Consider the following 15,583-nt stretch of genomic DNA (forward strand, 5'->3'; position numbering starts at 1 on the left):
CACAAAAAAAAAGCCTCTGGCACTCTGCCAGAATTTAAAGCAAAAATAACATTTCCAAACATTTTAGGGGGTGTTTGGGGTAAAGCACTACTATGGAGCAGAAAAAATACATTGTTAAGTGACTACATGAGGTGAATATAGGGCCAGGAGACACCATGCTGGGTAGGTTAGTGAAGGGCAAATATGTATGAAGGACCTAAAATAATAATTACATAAAAGTCCAGCATGCATGAGGACAAAGGGGACATTCACAGAATATTACAATCATGGTAATTAGGGAATGAGGAAAGAAATACAATATATTAGCAAACATTCAATACAATAAAATGTGATTTTAAAGGATAAAAATCTTACCTTCATATACTCCTTCTGCAGGACCTGGATGATGGCAGAACAGGTCTCTGGGATTATGATCCCCAGAGCCTGGGGGGAGATGCCTGTCGAGAACTTCAAGTCCTGCAGACTTCTCCCTGTCGCCAAATACCGCAGGGTAGCGACCAACCTCTGCTCCGGAGTGATGGCTTGCCTCATGCAGGTATCCTGCCTGCTAATATAGGGGGTCAACGAAGCCAACAAACGGTGAAACACGGGGTCCGTCATCCGGAGAAAGTTCCTGAAATCATCAGGATTCTCACGGATCTCACGGAGCAAAGGCATATGAGAGAACTGGTCACGCTGAAGCAACCAATTCTTGGTCCATGAACTCCTCCCCACCCTGTTCATGGACTGGACTTGTGTCAAGGTCAGGACCCCAACACCAAGCCCCCGCACAGCACGAACTCTACGAGGAGTACGCATACGCAACATGGCTAGAAAACGGTCGGCTGCTCAGAACGAAGTAACAGAACGCACTGAAGAACAGCAAGGCCTGTGAAGAGCGACCTGAAAAACAGTAACGAACTAACAAGATTACAATGACTACTTAAAGTCACGCGGAACTTGCTGCACGCACTGAAGAGCAGATACAAACCCACAAGCACAAACTGAACGGCAGAAAACGATCTGAAAGCCACGAGTCTGAAAAAGCGTCTCTCACCAAACTTTTACTAACATGAGATTAGCAAAAGGAGCCCAAAGGGTGCCGCGCTTGGTTCTGAACCGGCCTTTTCTAGTCTCGTCGTACGTGATGTACGTGACCGCGTGGTTGGCGATCGGAAATTCCGACAACTTTGTGCGAACGTGTGTAGACAAAACAAGTTTGAGCCAACATCCGTCGGAAAAAATCCTAGGATTTTGTTGTCAGAATGTCCGAACAAAGTCCGACCGTGTGTACGCCCTATTAGGCTACCTGAAAAAAGCTAATTTTCTGCAATCATGTCACAATTTTCTGGACAACTAACAGCCTTAACCACTTGCCCACTGGATACTCCCGTGTGTGCGCCTCAGGGGTGCGCGGGAGTGCGATTCTGGGAGGACGTTAATGTACTCCCTCCCAGAGTAGCTGTCATTCGATCTAGGACCCAAAAATACCAGGCTCCTTTTCCAGCCTATGGAAGGGAATGAAGAGGATCCAGAGGTATATTCAGACAGTGAGAGAGGGAGCTTCATGCATAATGCTTGCAAGGGGGAACATACTCTTTGCTGCACCCAATTCTTCTCCGTCTTGCCATGCCCCTTTGGGTACAAAGAGCCCTGCAAAATGTAAAAAGACATTCCCTGTTCATTCAGAAAATAAAATAGCCAATTTATGATGACTGGGCCTTCCTAGCAGTGGCATTGCTACAGGGAGGCAAGGGGTGGCAATTGCTCCCCTAGGTTATTTCTTACCCCCCCTACTAACTTAGACTGCTGGACAGTGGTGGAACTACCAGTGTTGCAGTGAGCGGGCCCTGGCGTTCCGCCAGCTGCTCTCCCAAATCCCGGCCCTGCCTACTCCATTCCTCCTCCCTGACAGATGCAGGGCAGAGAGAGAAAGATGGCCTTCCTCTGAGACACCCCCTCTCCCTTCAGCCCTTGAGACTCACAATGCTAAAAATAATCCCTCCTCCCACCTGGGCAGTAGCAGAGAGGAAGACAAACATCTCCAGTCCAGCAGCACACAGAGACAATCGCTGCTGAACTGGAGGGAGTGTGAGAGGAGGTGGAGCCTAGGGAGGAGCCGAGTCTCTTTTGTGGAAAACTCTTTAAAGCTTGTTTTTTTTCAGTGTAAGGTTAGTAAAATAAAAAGGTTTCATTGCATACAGCATTACTTTCATAGTTTGTAATCTTATTTATATCTACTTATTTAGTTTTTTTCAGTGGAGTGATTTAGTGGTGTAAATTATAAGTGCCCCCCCCCATTTTGACTGTGGTATCTTATGTGCCCCCCCTTATATATTGTTCCTAGAGTTGCCACTACTTCCTGGAGAAGATTTTCACTCCTCCATAAGTTATTGCTGAACTCTATTCAGCGGAAAAAGAGTTCTCCATTACGTGGTCTTTCCTGATGTCATTTCAGCCTTAAGAAAAATATCTCACTGTACCAATGGACGACATGTTTTTATTCAAAGTTTGAATGTTTGAGATGCTCTTAAACACTGCTACTAGCTGTCACCACGATAATTGGTCTAGCTGGAGCCAACTGGACTAGGGCAATGAACAACCAACAAGACCCGTATTTCAGGACTGTAGCTTAACTGAGCAAGTGCAGTAATTATCTTCTGTTTTGTTCTTTTGTGTGAATGCTCTAGAACAGGGGTCTCAAACTGGCGGCCCTCCAGCTGTTGCAAAACTACAAGTCCCATCATGCCTCTGCATGTGGGAGTCATGCTTGTAACTGTCAGCCTTGCAATGCCTCATGGGACTTATAGTTTCGCAACAGCTGGAGGGCCACCAGTTTGAGACCCCTGCTCTAGAACATGTGATGAAACTAATTTTCAGAATGGCCCTAAATTCCATTCATATACACAGAAACTCATGGCTATAAGTATGGCTATAAAATAATTGAAGTTTTTTAATTGGATAAAGTTAAAATCATGGTTTACAAACACATATTAAAAGAAATATATTGTTAAACAACCCCAGAGACTCAGATAACACCTCCAAGATATATAGATATATATTAATCCAGATTGGTGCAGTAGTAAAAATAACCAGTAGCTGCATCCAATGCAGATAAAGTGTGTAGAGTAGTTGAGTCACAATATGAGGTCACACAAATATCTCTTCTATGCGTGTGCCTACAAAGCCCATTTTTTAACTTCCAATTTTTTCTTCCAAACTATAGTAGGACGCTGGCACACATTTATCTGTGTATCCACAGTGTCACCCTGTGAGGATACATTTACATTGCAACATTTTTTTGCTAAAAGCCTGGACAGCTGAGGCTACCTATAAAGGATGCCTCACGCACATGCCTTTTGAAGGTAGCCATCTTTTTGGCAAGCCACTTGTAAATTAATTAAAGATTTAACAAGAGGGAAGATTCTTTTAACTTTTAAGACTATTCCAAAACCCACCTCCACCCCTTCTAGATGCAGAATGCCCAATTGCTTCACACAGGCTTCAACTTCAAAATGTTCAGCCCTTCCCTTGGGTGTAGGAATTGGGCCACAAAGCCCAATAAATCTTCCCCAAAGCCATCTTCCCACTTAGGTGATGCCACCATTCTAAGAGTGGGGGGACATCTGTTTCTATTTTCTTCTCTGTATCACAGACTTCCTGGACCTGTGAGTTAAATTGGTCGTTTCAAAGGGGTACGAAATAGAGATCAGAACTCTGCACTTTCAGCTCTCAAATCAAGTATATCTGCCTAGGGGTAGTTCGATTTGCAGAATGCCCTGAATCATCTCTTTTTTTAGGGAGTAGTTTTGCCACTACCCCCAAAAGACAGGTTCAAGGGTTCTATTCAAATCTGCTCACGGTACCAAAGCCCAATGGGGGGTATTTACCCTATTTTGGACTTCAACCACCTCATAAAAATCCTTCAAATTCCCAAATTTTTCATGGAATCTGCAAGGTTGGTTATTTCCTGCCTGAGACATGGGTATACCTTGCATCTAGAGAAAGGTAAAAATCACATTATAGGATAACATTGGGGCAATGCCAAGCCATACAACTCCATAAACTTACAAAAATAAAGATAAATAACATCACCTATGGTAAGGAAATTAGGACCTACTGAAGTCCATGGTTGCAGTGAACCTAACCACATACTCAAAGATAACAAAATCTTACCACCATGGTACTTGGCAAATTGAATGAGCCTAAGCTGGCCTCTTTATCGTAGACTTGTTCATGAGTAAAAAGCTTATGTTTATTTTGAAAAATAAAACCAATAAAGAAGTATGCATCTTGTAACACACTGGGGTTGATTTACTAAAGGCCAATAGACTGTGCACCTTGGAAAGTGCAATTGCACTCTGCAAGTGCAGCTGCTCCAGAGCTTAGTAAATGAGGTAAAACTTCACTTTGCAAAGAATATCCAATCACATGCAAGGAAAATTAAAAAAAAACAGCATTTTTGCTTGCACATGATTGGTTGATGGAAGTCAGCAGTGCTTCTGTTCATTTACTAAGCTCTGGAGCAACTGCTCTTGCAGTGTGCAACTGCACTTTCCAAAGTGCACAGTCTTTTTGCCTTTAGTAAATCAACCCCACAGTGTATCAGTGAGATAAAACGAAATTTACTAAACATAATTTAAAAAGGGTAAATAGTGGCGCTAAGTAATGCAATAACACAAACATAACTATTACACACTCAGTGAGTGGTACTGTGCAAACACTAGAAAGAAATAGTCCATATGCTATGATAATAATAACACTAGGTGGTATCTTCATGATAAAAATTCAATAGATAGACTGATTCGACACCACACCGTGTCTCCATTTCCCCAGTTGGATGTAAACTCACCAGCATTAGTTGCCTCACACTCTTGTGTTTGGCATATCAAGCAATACACCCCACAGGGTTATGAATATCCCATCAAAAACTTTCCAAGTATCCAGAGACCCAAAGGTATCCGCAATAGGTGGAGGAAAATTAAACTCCAAATAGTGTAATAACGTCAAACATTAGAATTTATTAAAATCACACAGCCTATTGGTAATGCACTTGCAAGAAGGCAAATTAAACTTGCATTGGTATGGTATGCAGATGCCAGAGATACCTAGTCACGGCGGACATAGGTTAAACACCGAATCTCACCTGACCAATACGTCAAACCACACAGGGCTTCCAGTGTATCAGTAAGGCCCGCACCATACCAATAAAACAAACACAAAACACAAGGTCACAGATACCTATGTCTGGACTAATGGGACTGGGTGGGATGCAGATGCTGGCACTGTGCCACAGTGGGAAGTTAATGAGGAGATCACTCCGCTCCAAATTCCAGAACCCGCACCTGTAACCCACTCAGCGCCCTGGGGCTGACCACAAATGCACTGGCTGTAATTTGATACAATATGCACTATTTTAGGCATGTGTAGTACACACAATCAATTGACCATTTTCAAGCAATTATCTTCAGCATGCCAGAAGAAAAATAAGTGTGGGGACCTATGAGGGTGGATATTCCCAGGGGTGGAACAGGTCTCAGCATAACATGGAAAAACTTTGAGTCATGCGATGAACCACATTGGCTGAGGCTATGCGTAGCCGTGGATGAATGGATAGTCTTACTGGAGATGCATACAACATGAATAAATATGGAGCTGATGGTCTTACCCGCTCAGTGTTGGACAGTCACTCAGGGCCGCGGTAAACTTGCCATCACTATGTGCAGTGAATGGGGCAACTGCCACTGCTTGTATCCAGTGGTAATCCTTGTTCCTACAGCTGCTGGCCAGCGTTGCTGTATGAGCCAGTCAAGGTGGAGGCTGACACCTCGTGTCAGACTCAGGGCTTCCGTGCCGGCTGGATGTGCATGCACTATGCAGTCCAATGCCTGTGTGGTATCAGGGGAACTCCCCTACGTAATCGGCTCAGTGTTCATCCATACAGGGCGTGTGTCCCTGCAGTCTGTGACATGTCTGTGATGTCAACACGTTTCGCTACGTCCAAGCGTAGCTTCGTCAGGATAGTGTGCCCACCGTCCTCATGTCCTTAAATAATGAACCGTCTTATGAAGGGGACCGCCTTCTAATTTTTCACAAACAGTATTAAAAACAAGGTGATGACTTCTTTTCTCATAGGAATGTATTGACTAGTAGGTTTATTGTGCACATTGCAAAGCAGGCTAGCTATCATCCCACCCAAAACACCCTAGAGCTCATACAGTTGAATGTATGCATTTCCTCACCATAGGGCAATAAAAACATATAAATTGCAGAATAAAATCCTGCAGGGAGGATAGTTTTAGAGGCAGAGTATTATTCCTCCAAAAAGATTTGACAGTTCAGTTCAGTATTCAAGCCTAGCGGTATCAAAGCTCCAAGTTTATAGATCCACCATTTTAGGGGGCAGGTTCAGGGTATAAATGCCCTTAACTTTCATCCCCTCACAACAACCTCCATGTACCTTCTGGAAGTGCTTCTCTAAAGGTTGTTCCGGTTCTTTCTCTTTCATTTCTCTAATATGTTCACCTATCCTCACACATAACTGTCTTTTAGTTTTCCCTATATCAAATTTATTACAGGGACAGGTGAGCATGTAGTCTACCCCAGTGGCAGCACAATTTATTAAATCCTTTATTCTATACTGTTTCCTATTTTCAGAACCCATAAAAGAATCTCTGCGATCCACAAAGGGGCATAGTTGGCATTTCCTACAGGGGAACATCCCTTTGGATCTAGGGCAAGTAGACAGTCAGTTGTCCGTAGGTGATTTCACAAACTCTGAATAGATTAAGATATCGCCTAGATTTCTTGCTCCAAGTGCTACCATTTTAGGGGTATTTCCTACAAATTTAGCTATTTAGAGTTAAGTAAAATTCCCCAATGTTTTTATAGAAAACCGCGTACTTCTTCCCATTGGGTACCAAACTGGGTAATCAAATGAACATAGTCCTGGGACTCATCCTTTTTATTTTTGCATTCCTTTTTTGGATAGAGGAGTTTTTTCTATTCCGAAAGGCTGTCTTTTGTTTAGCTCTACGGAGCTGTCTGTCTATGAGAGTACCCATGCTCAAGGAATCTAGCATAAAGTTCTCTTTCCTCTTGTCTGAAGTCCTGCTGATTAGAGCAATTTCTTTTTAGGTGCAGAAACTGTCCTATTGGGATGCCACTTTTTAACCATGGTGACTGTCTGCACAGAGAAGAGTGTTAGCAGCTGTTGCTTTACTGAAGGTGGGTGTAACAAGAGTATGGTTCTCTATAGAGATTAGCAAATCCAAAAATGGAATTTGCTTTTGATCAAAAGAATACATCAGTCGTACATTACGTTTGTTTCTATTCAAACCTTCGATAAATGAATGTAATGATTCCACATCTCCTCTCCACAGCAACAGTACATCATCAATGTACCTCAACCAGGTATGTACATGGCTGAGGTACATTGGCGAGGTATAAACCTCTGCCTCATCCTGTAAATATGTGTCCAAAAACTTGTAGAGCCGGGACTCTAATTGTGCCTCGGAGGAGTATAAACAGAATGAGATAAATATATTTATACAAGAGTATCACATTTTTATTATTTAAAGAACAAAATTTAAAATACATTACAATCTTGGTAATTCAATTTGAGTTCAGGGATGTGCTGGTTCCCAACAAATTATACAAGGAATGGCCTACACGTTTCGTGGATATTCCGCTTCGTCAGGGCCTTGCGGATAGCACAGATGAAAGCGTCATGTGAATTCTACAAATAAAATCTTAATTAGTACCATACATCATATGATTAGTATGAATACATAATGATGCAAATAACATACATGTGTTGATCTGTTTGTCTTTACATGGATTCGTATCTAGAAATATATACATTGCAACGAATATTAATAAAAAAATTTTATATTAAAAAATAGTGCACATATAAACACAATGATGGTTTCTATATATATACCCATTGGTGTACAGTCATGTTTTGCCTATAGTGAATTAAGTATGGAAAATCAAGTAGACAGAATTAAATATTTATGTGGCAATATAATAAAATGCAAAATGCGAAGTTTTAATGACATGCCCCTCAACTCACCGAAAAGGACCGCACATGGAGAACACCGGCTCAGTGGGACAGAGACTAATCCTAACTGGAATAATGTAGGAGCCTAGCCATACCACCATGATGCAGGTGCAGTCTATTTTTTCCACTATATGTGGCGCTTGACTGCAGCAGCATTGCACTTGGAGGGGAAATCCACTGGGGAAGCTATTTGATTGGATGCTGCCACCCAGTGTGACTCTGGCAGTCATCTTGTTTCAGGCAGGGCTTATTTAAGGCCCTGGCTCCCAGACTTGGTGTGCATTTCACATGTGGGTAGAGTAGGCACAGGTCACCCATCTGACAGGGAAAATGATTAGTGGCAGGGAGAGGTTCCATACGAGTAGGGAAAGGATAGGGGCACGCCAGGACAAATAGGGACAAATACTATCGACACACCAAAGACCTGCTCTGCTACACATCATTGCTGCATTCTCTGAGTGTTCCCGGATGGGCACCTTCCCGCCTGGCTTATTGTATATTGCTGCACCTTAACATTAATACACGTTGACCACATTAATAAACTTGACCACTTGTACAGCCAAACTAATGGAAATGTTGAGAGCCAAATATATTTTTGATCTGTCAGAACTAGACAAAGAGATTGAGACTTTGAGAGTAACTGCTAACCAATACTCTTCCAGTGCTGAATTCAAAAAGAAGGAACAGGAACTGCTACAGCACTTGGAACAGTATAATAAAAATGGATTGATGAGGAAAGATTGCAAGTTCTACCAGGATAAATTGGCCTTTTCAGGCGAATATGCCTATAGATGGCAAAAGGGCTTTCCTAATAAAAGAGGGTTCCCCTCTAGAAAGAAGTTAAACAATGACACTACATTGTATAAATCAGACTCCGATATTTCAATCTCTTCCTCTTCTGTCTCCTCTCAGAAACTACAGAATAACAACTCACGAGGATCTTCGACAAAAGGACGCGCAGCGAAACGTGGTAATGGTGGTGGTACAACACAGGGGGGCACAAGCAGTAAAAACGCATGGGTTCCCTCAAACTAACCCAAGAAAATACCCTCCAAGCAGTAATTATGAATCTGAGGAGGGATCACAGGGTGACCAGGTGATGGGCACTACTTCACTATCAATGTTTGCTGGGGAAAAAAATAATATACAAACTTATGAACCAACGCGAACTAAGGATTTAGAAGCTACCCCTAAGACCACACAATCCAGAACTAGCAACCCGGGTTCTGCCCCTTTAGGCCCGGCTCATACCCCCCTAGTAACAGCCACACACTCACGGATGGGCAAAATGGACCCTTTTGTGGTGAAACAAACATCATTGAGCCAGGATTAGGCGTTGTAAATCTATCTTCTTATCAGTTATCACCGGTAGAAACGGAGGTACTTGGGCTCGGACTTAGCTTCTGCCCCTCACAAAAAATGGATAAGTTTACTTTGATGAAGGACTTGAATTTATTTGCAAGGAACCTGCCCTATAAGTACATTTTTGATACTGAAAAGGGCAAGGTCCCAGCTAAGGAAGAAGATCTGTATAAAGGGTACAAGGTCCAGGATTTTAGGGCCCTCAAAATACTAATACAATTACTGGACGAGAATGAGGGTTCATTGAGCCCAAATGATTCATCCAGCGACGAGGAAAACATTGATGTACCCATACGCCCGGAGCCTTGTAAATTTAGGCCCAAGTCTCAAAAGTTCCCAAAATTACAGACTTGTCCAGCTGTTTGGGCATTTTTGAAACAGACTAAAAAACAAATTGAAAGTCTTTCATTTCCACTACAAATGGACAATAATTTATCACAAGCTCAACGTTTGGCTCTCAATAACATTACTCATAACGACCTAATTGTAGTTAAACCATCTGATAAGGGTGGCAATGTGGTCGTTATGGATAGAGTCAAATACATTGAGATGTGTAACAAAATTCTAAGCAACCAAGAATGGTATCAACTTGTTTCTGCTGAAAAACTCATAGAAGCTAGATCCCAATACAAACTGATTATCACTCAAGCACATCAGCAGGCCCTCATTGATAAGGACCTACTGGAGTATCTTGATGTTAAATGGCCCATTACCTCAACTTTTTACTCAATTCCGAAGGTTCATAAAAGTTTTGCAAACCCGCCTGGACGACCAATTGTATCGGGAATTGGCAGTCACACAGAAACGGCCAGCAAATATGTCGATAGTCATCTACACCCACATGTAATGGCACTACCTTCATATTTGAAGGATACCCTAGACCTCTTAAAAGTAATTGGGGGACTTACAGTACCCCCAGGAACCATCTTAGTGGCAATAGACATTGAAGCTTTATATTCCAGTATTCCTCATAGGAAAGGAGTTGAAACTGTTTCAGTATTTCTTAGAGAACAAGACAAAAATAACTGGAAATTATGTCAATTCATTACCACATTATTGGAACATATCCTTACTACCAATATGTTCATGTTCAATGGCTCCACCTACCTCCAGGTACAGGGGGTGGCGATGAGGACATCATGTGCCCCGTCGTACGCCAACCTGTACCTGGGGGGGTGGGAGCGAGCCTTGTTTTCAGACGATGGCGCCACGATACACCTTCGCCACATTCTATTGTGGCGAAGGTTTATTGATGACATACTGCTCGTTTGGACAGGTTCAGCCCTAGAACTTTCGGAATTCATGATATGTTTGTCAAATAACAGCTTCAATCTCAAATTTACTATCCAGACAGATACCTCAAGTATCCCCTTTCTTGATTTGCGTCTTTTTTTGAACAATGATGGATCAATACATAGCAATCCCTATAGGAAAGAAACAGCGGGCAATACAATCCTGCACTACTCTAGTGCTCATCCCCGTCCCCTAGTACGAAGTATACCTTTCAGCCAGTATTTAAGACTGCGCCGAAATTGTGCCAGGGAGGAGGACTTTAACCGTGAAGCCAAAGCACTATATGAATGACTTATCGTCAGGGGATATAGTAAGAAAGTTTTAAAAAGAGCCTATCAGAGAGCGAAAGCCAATACACGAGAATTGTTAATCTTTAAAACAAAGATACGAGAGACAAAACCTACAACTAAATTCGTTACAACGTTCAATGCACATCAGAATATTTTTTGTCAGTTGATTGAAAACAATTGGCACTTTCTATCTGAGGACCCAATTATATCTAGGTATGTGGCAAACAAACCTGAAATTACCTATAGGAGATCTCGCTCCATTAGGGACAATCTGGTGCATAGTCACTTTGCACCTGCCGCTCCCCTAACTGGAGCGACAGGTGGAAATGGGACTTATAAATGCGGGAATTGCGACCAATGCCCATGGATCAGGGAGGGCACTGGTTGCCCCCTACCAAGAGGAGGGTACTATAAATCAAAAACCTATGCTGATTGCAGTACTATCGGGATTGTCTACCTAGCAATGTGCCTATGTGGCGCATTCTATATTGGAAAGACGAAACGCCCATTTGCCAAACGCATTCAGGACCATCTTTATTACCTGAATGCGGGTTTGCTATATACTCCAATATGTAAGCATGTTGGATTAAATCATAGTTATGACCCAATATATATATCTTTCTTCGCATTAGAAGCTATACCAGAATCAGAAAGAGGAGGGGATTTCGATAAGAGAATCCTTCAACATGAAGCCAGGTGTATCTTTATTCAAAGAGCCACTTACCCACCAGGGTTGAATACTACTCTGTCATTTAAATCTTTTCTGTAATTTTACTATAGCTTATATGGAGCTATTCCTCCAATAGTTATGACCTTAATAAGAATTATCTGTATATATAGGTCTTCCCCTCCCAGTCAGCAGCCTGTACCAAGTTATAACTGATATAAATAGAACACAGATACTCTAACCTGAACCCTGTTGCTGTCCGAGATATGCCTACTTATGTCATCCTCGTAGGCAATAAATGCATAGTCCCATATATTCAATTTAATTATACCTGCACTAAGGGCTGTCATTTGTGCACTATATTGCATATGGTGAATTATTCCATATGTATAGTAATTGCCCTCTCCCTTCCTTTCCCTATACTACCAAGTACCCCTCTCCCTCCCCTTTTCCTTTGTTTTATTATGGTGGATGTATATAAAATAGATAACACATAGCCTATATACCTGCATATGCATGTAAAACCAATAGTTAAGGCATAATCATTTTCTCCTTGTTAAACACAATGTATGTAGTTTTTGCAGATGCTTGTGTGGTACTAGTGTGGTGACGACTTATGCTCGGGGCCTCGGTGGTTCGGTTTCCCGGGACCTAGGATTATTAGTGGTGCTGTTCGGGCGCCCCTGGCGGAGGGTAGGGACCTTTCTTTCCCTCCCTCACCCCTTCCGCTTGCCTCGGCGGGCGGCGGTGTGCGCACGCGCTATACGGGCCGTGACTGGCCATACAGCGCATGGGCTAGACAGGGGCTCCCGCTCCGGAAGTGTAGTCAGGGGTCATCACTGACCCTTCACTTCCGGAGGGATCACGTATTTTTAAGGAGATGCTGCTAGTGTTCTCATTGTCGCATAGTGGAGACAGTAAGCGTACAGCATAGCGGGCGGACGTACCTCCGCCGTGGAGTCGTAGGTTGCTGGACATTTTAGAGGTATTTGGGCTGTATTTTCTCCTACTGAGCTATGCTGTTTATAACTTTGAGTAGCTAACATGCCTTAATGGGCATCTTGTTCGGTGAGCTCACCTGCCTTGTTGGGCATGTTGGAATGTATCACTAGTTCCCGTGTGCCTAGTATATTAGAGATCATGTAACAGCAATATATCCCTCTCACACTCTAGCTGTATAGTTTATTATTATATTTGATATACTCACATTGAACATACGCTGCAATATAATACTAGTGGCGGCTCTCCCCCCCTCTTTGTTTCATATACTTTTAATTAGGATCTTTTATATATGTACACATATACGTGCCAGTTTTTTGTGGATACAGCTTCTCCAAACAATCTATTAACGCCAATCTAAAAAATAATACAATACAATGTAAATAAATGCATGCATATTGGTTTTGTTTTAACCCATATGTAGCCCATTGTATGGATGTGTGACTGGTGGCCCGGTGTCGGGCCACCTCTGGGTTATTTACATCATATCTAGGGTTACCTGTAACCAGTGTCAATATGCATGCATAATTGTTTAAATGAAATGACCGTATTAGCACCTTAATGATTTATTTGGGTTTTTTGATAAAATAGTCCCCTTTAAATTAAATTTTTTATTTTTAGAATAATGGCACGGTTAATATATTTTCTGGTCATTGCGTGATCCGACATCCCACTATCCAGCCCTTTATGGATCTGGCTTCCACAGGGCAACGTCTTGGTTGGCTGAATTTGATAACCAGGGTTTTGACCGTGAGCCTTTGCCGCACATGACCCCGCAAGCATTTGCAATCTCTGATTGGGTAAGCACTCATATGGTTTCAATGAAATATGTACTAAATCTGTATTGAATTAAAGTGAATTCCTAATGTTGTTTTTTGTAATTTAGATGAATGTATAGATGCATGCGACGCCTTTGAAGAAGCAGGAAACTGCGAAACATGTCAGCTCTCAGCATATTCAAGCATCTTCTGAATTAATACATCCAAGTATCACTTATCAACTATGTACTCTGTGGACCTTGTGATTTTATATTAATATTATTTATTATTTTTGTATCAATACATTTTCTATTAATCTTTATGATTGTGTGCTTACCTTATTATACAGATATAATTGTCTCCTCCAAAAATCCCCTCCTTTAGGGGTAATTTACATTTCCCCTGAATTTTATTAATAATCTCCCATACAATATTAGGGATTGGAGACACCTATCTGTATCTGCAAAGGATCCAATAATATTTATTTCTTCAAATACACGTTGTGTTCTCTGCAACTGGGCTCTGAGTGGTTACTGCCGCCACACCACGCTGCACCCCGCCCCCCGCCCCCCACACACACTTCACCACAGGTTGGACTGGTGTCTTTATTCAACCTTACCAACCATGTAACTATAGGAATTGTTCCTGTTGAAGTCAAGCAATACTGAAATATCTTGAGTGAACCTATACATTATTTTAAAGCTAAACTCCAGTCAAACAGTTAAAAACACAAAGAAACTCATATAAAGGAACTATTTTACATGCCAGAATATTTATATTTCTTTTATTTCAGTTCCAAGGTTGAGATAGGGCTAACAGACTCTAGCAAGGCAGGAGGCCTTGTTTTTTTCAGCTATGGTTAAGTAACACACAGGTCTTGTCCTTCCCCCTGTCTGTGACTGTATAATCAAAGGAGAAGCAGCAGACTGATGAGCTAATCTCTCTGTCACTTTGCTCTCTCATCCTGCCTTGTTAGCACATTGACACTGACTCTTTGTGCTGAATCTCTCTTTTCCAGTCTGAGCTCTGCTGTACAGTGGATAAGAAGCAGCTGATATTAAATCCAAATGGAGGTAACTCCTCTTCATTTAATAATGTATTCATATAAACAATGCTGCTTTAATGTGCATCTGCTACCGCTATACACTGAGAAAGGATAGAAGGTTTTTTTTATTTTAATATATTGCACAGCATACAATGGGGACATTTGCAAGTTAAGGGACTAAAGGTACAGTGGAGACGGAAAGTATTCAGACCCCCTTAAATTTTTCACTCTTTGTTATATTGCAACCATTTGCTAAAATCATTTAAGTTCATTTTTTTCCTCATTAATGTACACACAGCACCCAATATTGACAGAAAAACACAGAATTGTTGACATTTTTGCAGATTTATTAAAAAAGAAAAACTGAATATATTTAGTAGAAGCACCCTTTTGATCTAATATAGCCATGAGTCTTATTGGGAAAGATGCAACAAGTTTCTCACACCTGGATTTGGGGATCTTCTGCCATTCCTCCTTGCAGATCCTCTCCAGTTCTGTCAGGTTGGATGGTAAACGTTGGTGGACGGCCATTTTTAGGTCTCTCCAGAGATGCTCAGTTGGGTTTAAGTCAGGACTCTGGCTGGGCCATTCAAGAACAGTCACAGAGTTGTTGTGAAGCCACTCCTTCCTTATTTTAGGTGTGTGCTTAGGGTCATTGTCTTGTTGGAAGGTAAACCTTCGGCCCAGTCTGAGGTCCTGAGCACCTGGATATCCTGGAGAAGGTTTTCGTCCAGGATATCCCTGTACGCCGCATTCATCTTTCCCTCGATTTCAACCAGTCGTCCTGTCCCTGCAGCTCAAAAACACTACCATGCTTCACTGTTGGGACTGTATTGAACAGGTGATAAGCAGTGCCTGGTTTTCTCCACACATACCGCTTAGAATTAAGGCCAAAAAGTTCTATCTTGGTCTCATCAGACCAGACAATCTTATTTCTCACCATCTTGGAGTCCTTCAGGTGTTTTTTTAGCAAACTCCATGTGGGCTTTCATGTGTCTTGCACTGAGGAGAGGCTTCCGTCGGGCCACTCTGCCATAAAGCCCCGCTTGGTGGAGGGCTGCAGTGATGGTTGACTTTCTACAACTTTCTCCCATCTCCCGACTGCATCTCTGGAGCTCAGCCCCAGTG

This window comes from Aquarana catesbeiana, linkage group LG08 (assembly GCF_042186555.1).
Source record: "Aquarana catesbeiana isolate 2022-GZ linkage group LG08, ASM4218655v1, whole genome shotgun sequence".
Lineage (NCBI taxonomy): Eukaryota > Metazoa > Chordata > Amphibia > Anura > Ranidae > Aquarana > Aquarana catesbeiana.